We start from the raw sequence: 7402 nt of genomic DNA on the forward strand, positions 1-7402 counted from the left end.
GCTTGCCTCGTTAGAGCAGCATGGCCACAGATAGGACAACAATGTATTTTTTTTTCATGAAAAAAAAATTACAGAAGATTTACCGCGGCTAGCCAAATGCGAATTAGGTGCGCTTGCACTTCGGTTTCCCCTTCAGTTTCGGGTCAAGGTTCCCTTTTCAAGGTCAAGCAGGCTTCAGGCTAAGATCGGCGATATCGGTGACAGGGGTCCTTATTGCTACCACACTAAAACTGTAGCGGACACATAACGATAAACGATAGGAACGATAAACTGTAGGGGACACATAAGCTCCGGCTCAAGGGTATGAGGCGACAGCGTTAATGGGTGATGCCCGTATATGCGAAATAGGTCGTTCTCTACATTTATAGACCACCGGGAGTCCTCATACCACTCCTGACTCGGTCGTGCAGCCGTTAAGCGATGCGTCACTGCCCTGCGATGACAGGTGCTGCCACCTTTGGTGCTTGTGGGACCGATTTTGCTCTTCCGAGCAACTTATCGCGTCCGATCATTAAATGAACGCCCACCTGCCACCGTGGGCAGGTTGCTCATCTTGGATTAAGCGGATATACCCAGAACGGCGAAATCGGCGAATGGAGGCTTTAGTGATAGCGCAGTAAAACTTTTATCCGGGGCGGGAGGAGAATGCTATTCCCTCTTGAGATTGCACACAATGAACCCTATATAGCACAGACGAACGATAAACTACCATACACTGACAGGGAAAAGAGGGGTGGACATCACTGACATTATGTGAACGCGACAAACCACCATCAACCATAAATTTCTGGTAGTATTTTCCGGCGCCGCTCACTCCAGTGGTGCTGCGGAAATAACCGCATGCTGATGAGTCACTGCCTCCATAATGTGAATAATATTTGTTGCAGAACAGCACTACAGCAAAGCAGAGATTGTACAGGAGAAATGTAGACGTCGCAGCAGTTGCATATACCATGGAATTACTTCAGTAAACATCCATCGTTCGTGATAAAAAAAAAAATTGCAAATTGTGGGGTTTAACGTCTCGAAGCGCCACATGAGCTATGAGGGACAGCGTAGTGTACGGCTAAAAATTAATTGAGACCATATGGCTCTTTAACGTTCGCTGACATAGCACCGTACTCGGACGTTTTTGTATTCAGCCCTCCATCGAAATACGGCCGCCTAGACCAGGATCAACCCGTAACCACTGGATGAGCAGCCGAACGCCATAGCCACTGAGCCACCACGCCGGGTTGCGTCCAAATAATTCAGCTTATAACTGAAGGACACACTGATGATGACACCAAAATATTTTGGTTGTCTAATCCAGAAGGCGCAGCCAAACCTTATAGATTAATCAAGGTGAAGTACCGACCGTATACTCTCATAACTCACTGATCGACTACAAATCTTCTAGCAACCTTTGTCAGGCCATAGGAGGGTTACTTCCGATGAGTAGGCTAAGATGCCAGTTTCGCTATGTCCACTAAGTAGCCATAGGCAGCTAATTTTTTTGCATACTACTGACGCGAAATGGTCCAACATATACGGCGTTTCATTTTCTTCCATGGCAAATACTTATAGCATAATTATCATAAAGCCACTTAGAATGTATCATGTAGCTGGCAATAAATATTAGCAAAAAAAAAAAACAAAACAAACTCACAGGATGGTTACGACTGTGTAACGCCAGATTCAGCAATAGCTGTTCAGGCGTTTGCACGTGATTACTGGTGTAATGGTCACGTGATGCACCCCCGCACTGGCAGGCGGCTGCTCCAAACAGAGCCACGCGTATGCTTATGAGACCTAGGTTGACCGTGATATAAGGTGAATGTGTTAATGACCGGTGGGTTCATTAATGACATCCACGAAGTGGGTTTACGTCTGCGGGTGGATGCCATCAACGCAAGCACTGGTTACGGGGACGGCGACGGCGGCGACGAGAAAGCCAGGGACGGGCGCCTAACAGCTATCGCTGTAAAAAACTTTTTGGCAGTCCTCGGTAGATGGCTGTTATGCGTAAGCATTTTCTCTAGGTGCTGACTTTGTTGATGCTCCGCCTTACGGGTATCACGCGGTAGAATAATAGGCTTACGCCCAAATATGTGTAACTGGTCATTCTCTACTCTGCATTCATAGATAGCTCGGAGTCCTCTTACCAATCCTGGCGCCGTGGTGCTACGGTTAAGGGATTCGCTGGTCATTCTCTACTTTGCATTCCTAGACAGCTGGAAGCTCTCTTAGCGGGCACAGCGGTGCAGCAGTTGAGCGATGCGCTACTGCCGCGGCAGCTGGCTGTTTAAAACACTGCCACTGGTGAGGTTTGTGTGATCCGGATTGCTCTTCCCGAGGAACCTCTTGCGACCAGTTATTAATTTAACTGCTACCAGCCACGGTGACCAGTTTGCTCACAATCCAAACGTCAGGTTAGCATCTACCGCGGTTGTTGTTGTTGTTGAAAACTTTTATTGTCCAACAGAGAAAGACCACACCGCCTGGGCCGCTCTGTCTCACCCCCCTTTACAGGGGAGAGGACTTAGGAGCTGCCCAGCCGCACGGGATGGTCGCATTCGATGCTGGCCGGGTTGGTTTCGCCGGCGGCCTCTTCTGCCAGTTGGACGGCGGTGATTTGGAGCTCAGGGTCCGAGCTCCGCAACAAGGTTTCCCAGGCTTCCCTACTGCTAATGTTTTGCGCCCTGCCTGGGGAGTAAGCGCACTCCCAAATTATATGGTCGAGGGTTCCTCTCGCCCCACACTTTTTACATTTATCGTCCTCGCAGTCCGATCGGATATGTTTGTTTAGTACTGGGTTTGGGTATACTCCAGTCTGCAGGCGTCTCCATGCCGTCGCCTGACTCCTATTTAACGCCGTGTTTGGTGGGGGAAAACACCTCCGGCATTGCTTGTAGTGTTCTGTAATCTCTTGATACGAGATTAATCGCCCTTCTCTATCATGTTCGGCCTGAGCCGACCCATCCTGTACAGCACGGAGGTAGAGATCTCGAGCTGCACTGTGGGCCGCCTCGTTACCGCTGACAGATTCGTGCGCCGGGGTCCAGATGATGTTGATCGTCCTATCAATCTCTCCTTGTGTTAAAATTTTGGTGGTGAGAGGGTTTATCCTCCCTCTGCTGAAATTTTGGATTACAGTCTTACTGTCGCTAATAATATATCTAGCTTTGGTGCCAGCGCAAGCGATCGCTATCGCGGCTTCCTCCGCTATCTCGGTTTCTTTCCCTAGTATGGTGGCCGCCGTGATGAGGGTGCCCTCCCCATCTACCGCCACTATGGTCATGTATCGACTGTGTCTGTCCCCTGCCGCATCTACGTAGGCGACTTCATTTCGGGGTTTACCCCAATATATTCTTTCTATCGCTTCCGCCCTTTTCTGTCTCCTTTCCTTATTTAACTCAGGGTGCATATTTTTGGGTAGGGGAGGGATTCTTAGGTGCGCCCTGATTTCCCTGTCAATGTCGAACCTTTCCTTTTGCCCCCTGTCTGTGGCCATTCCAAGATTACTTAGCGTAGCCCTTCCCACTCGCGTCGTGCTGAGTCTTTCAAGTTGCGAGGTTTTAACCGCTTCCGCGATATCTGCAATCGTATTATGCAGTCCTAGGGCCAGTAGCTTCTCCGTCGATGTACAGATTGGGAGCCCTAGGGCCTTTTTTACGCATTTCCTGATGAGCGCGTCTATCTTGCTCCTCTCATCTGCCTTTAGGTTCAGATATGGCGTGGCGTAGCCCACTCTACTAATGATGAAGGCCTGTACCAATCTTAGGAGGTTTTTTTCCTTGAGGCCGCCTCCCTTACGTGAGACCCTCCTGATGAGGTTTAATGTCTGGGTCGCGTGGTTTTCTAATTTGTTAATTGTGATCGTGTTCCTCCCATGTGTTTGTAAGTGGAGGCCCAATATTCGTATTGTCTCTACCTTTGGTATTTCCCTTCCTTCCACGTACACCTGTGGGTCAGAGGGAGGTTTGTTCCTGAGTGCCTTGTCATTATACACGAAGATTTCTGATTTTTCAGGCGAACATTTAAGTCCTCTGTCCTCCGCGTACTTTGAGATGACGTCTGCTGCCGCCTGCAGCGTTTGATTGATCTCTGCGTCGCTCCCTCTGTTGATCCAGAGATTGATGTCGTCCGCGTACAGGCTGTAGTTTAAGTTGTAGTTCCCAATTTTTCGCAATTCCTTCGGGAGCCCTCTCATGGCCATGTTGAAAAGAGTGGGTGACAGTACCGATCCCTGAGGTGTCCCCCTGTTACCCAGCCTGATCACGCCGGATTGTATTTCCTGGAAAGTTATAACTGCCGTGCGGTCCGTTAAAAAATTTCGGATATAACGATAGGTTTTTAGCCCTATTCCTGCCTGCTGGAGCCCCTCCAGAATGGCTTCGTGCTTGACGTTGTCGAAGGCCTTTTTTAGGTCTAGTCCCATAATGACTTTGGCGTCTTTGGTTCTGGAATGAATTATGTCGTGCTGCAGCCGCAGCATGACGTCCTGTGTGCTCAGATGGGGCCTGAAGCCATACATCTCGTCTGGCCATTTCTCTGTTTCCTCCATATAATTTGAAATTCTGGTCTGAATGATGTGTTCCATTAACTTTCCGACACATGACGTGAGTGATATAGGCCGGAGGTTTTCCAGCTGCGGTTGCTTCCCGGGTTTTGGAATCAGGATCACGGTAGCCTCTTTCCACAGCGGTGGGATCTCCCCTTTTTCCCAGCAATCCTGCATGTACCTGGTAAGGGCCTCTATCGAGATGTCATCTAAGATCCTGAGCATCTTATTCGTGACTCCATCTGGCCCTGGAGCCGACTTGGTTTTGAGTTTCGCTATCTCCGCCCTTACTTCAGCTGTCGTGATGGGCGCGTCTAACTTCTCATTTGGAATCCCGTGGTAGTCGGGTAGCTCTCTAATTTCCGTGTCGCCTATGTATGTCTCGACGAGTTTTTTCATGAATATGTCGTCGTCCTGTTCTTCGCATGCGTGTCTAACTTTAGCCATTTTGACTCGTGCTTGTGTTTTGGACGTGTCAGGGTCTAATAAATGTCTTAGGATATACCGCGGTGGACACTTTGTGATGACGTCACGAGGTTCGCAAAGCGGCACGTGTCGCGCGTGACGGCGGTCGCCATTTCCGTTGTCACACTTGTCCGCAGTTAATCTTGTTGGCGCTAGGAACGTTGTTCAGCGAACTTGGGCTCTTCTCGTTTCCCTTATTCAATATTGCGGCTACCGAGAGACATTGGGAGAGAGACGGAGATTAACAGCGGTAAAGACAGGGAGGTTAATTAGGCCATGTCCAATTTGCTAACCTACGCAAGGAGAGATGTATGAAAGAAGCGAAAAAAGGCTAAGAGGAAAGGAAGATCAGAGCATGATATGGAACGTGTCCGGAGAGTGGGGGGTGGCATTACCTCGTGAGAATGCAGTACGCACACAGAGGAGCTGCAGCCTGGAGCTCAAACATGTGTCCTTGAGGTGTTTGAATAACACCATGATCGCTTTCTTTTCAAAAGAATGTTGGGGCTGATACCCTATTTATCTGGCTTCCGGTGCGCTGCCTCCAGAGTTTCTCGTTCATGGTCAAACTGAGGGCAGGCGCAAAGTAGGTGCGTAACTGTCTCTTCGCACCCACAGTGCCCACATACTGGAGCGTCTGTCATTCCGCAGAGGTGAGAATAAGGATCTTTAAACGCCACTTCCAGCCACAGGCGAGCCAACAGCGCTGCATAGCAGCGGAGGTTGTGGTGGTGGAAACATTTATTGCCAAATACCGAGGGGGGCAAACCCGCTAACATGGCACGAGGCAACCCTCAGGGGGCTGCCCTTACAGGGCAAAGGACAGCCTTTGGAGGGCTATCCGCTTCAGGGCGTCGGTAATTATCCGGCGCTGGCCAGCAGCAGCGGAGCTGGCCAGGAGAATCTCCCAGTATGACTCCGCCGTGGTGGGGGGTGGGGGGTGTGGGAAGGCAGGACATGTGAGGAGGACATGAAGGAAGTTTCCCGGTTTCCCGCAGAGCCTACAAGAAGAAAGGAATTGATCGTGGTAGCGCGCATGAAGGAGAATAGGGTAGGGAGCAGTTCGGGTCGGGAGTCGGCGCCAGTGGGAGGCCTGGATTAAGGTTAGGGAGGGAGCCGGCGGTGCGTAAACGCGCCGGGTATCTCGGTAATAGGCAAGAATACCTTTGAACGTAAGCAGACGCTCTCGGGATGGCGGAGGAGGTCCAACTCCGGCCCGGAAAGTGAGACCTAGGGCGAGGGAGTGAACCTCCTCGTTACCCGGGAGGCCTGCGTGTGCGGGGGTCCAGATAAGGGTTACGGGGTGGGTGGGGTGCCAGAAGCGTAGAAGCCGAGCCGCGGTGCGGGATATCAGGCCTTTGGCGAAATTGGATAGGGCGGATTTTGAGTCGGAGATAATTTTGGTGGCAGAGGTGTAGGCAAGAGCGAGTGCAATGGCCGCTTCCTCTGCAATTCAATTCCCGATGAGTCTGTGGTGACGGATCCTGATGCGATTAGTAGGGCCTGAGAATTAGCGACGGCGAGAACCATGTGGGAGCCCGACGAGTACGCTGCCGCGTCCACGTAGGCTACCTCGGGACTGTTGCCGTAGAGCTTGTGCAGGGCTTTGGCGCGGGCTGTCCTGCGTTCTCCGTCGTGCCCGGGGTGCATGTTCCTAGGGATTGGAAGGATGATGAGATGGGAGCGTAGGTCTGGAGGTATGGGAACCCCCTCGGTAGGATGGGTGATCGGGGTGATGCCTAGCTGACAGAGTAGAGCGCGGCCTGCCGCGGTACTCGACAGGCGAGTCAGCTGTGGTGTTAGGGTGGCTTCTGCCAGCTCCTCAAACGTGTTGTGGGTACCGAGGTTGAGCAGCTGGGTAGTAGAGGTGCTGGGGGTTAGGCGGAGGGCAACCTTCGTGCAGCTCCTGAGGAGCGCGATGATGCGGTCCCGCTCCTTCTGCTTTAGGGGGAGGTAGGGGAATGAGTACGCCGTACGGCTCGTGATGTAAGCTTGGGTGAGGCGGAGAGTGTTCCGCTGTCGCAGACCCGCGCCGGTTCGCCACGCGCCGAATGAGACAGGTGGCTTGCTGGGCTTGGGTCTGGAGAGTTTGGATGGCGTTGCCATGCGCGCTGTGGGAGTGAAGGACGAGGCCCAGGATGCGAATCTTGGAGACCAGGGGAATGGGGCGGTTTCCTAGAGTGAGTGAGATGGGAAGGTTGGCGTTGTCGTGCGGCCTGGGGCGGTAGAAGAAGAGTTCTGATTTAGAAGGGGAGCAGGCTAGGCCGCGCGTGCGAGCGTATGAGTCGATGATGTTGAGGGCTGACTGTACGTTGTGTTCCATGTCGGCATCACTGCCTCGATTAGCCCAGATAGTGATGTCGTCAGCATAGAGGCTGAAATGTATGTCGGGTA

The sequence above is a fragment of the Amblyomma americanum genome, chromosome 8, assembly GCF_052857255.1.
Source record: "Amblyomma americanum isolate KBUSLIRL-KWMA chromosome 8, ASM5285725v1, whole genome shotgun sequence".
NCBI lineage: Eukaryota > Metazoa > Arthropoda > Arachnida > Ixodida > Ixodidae > Amblyomma > Amblyomma americanum.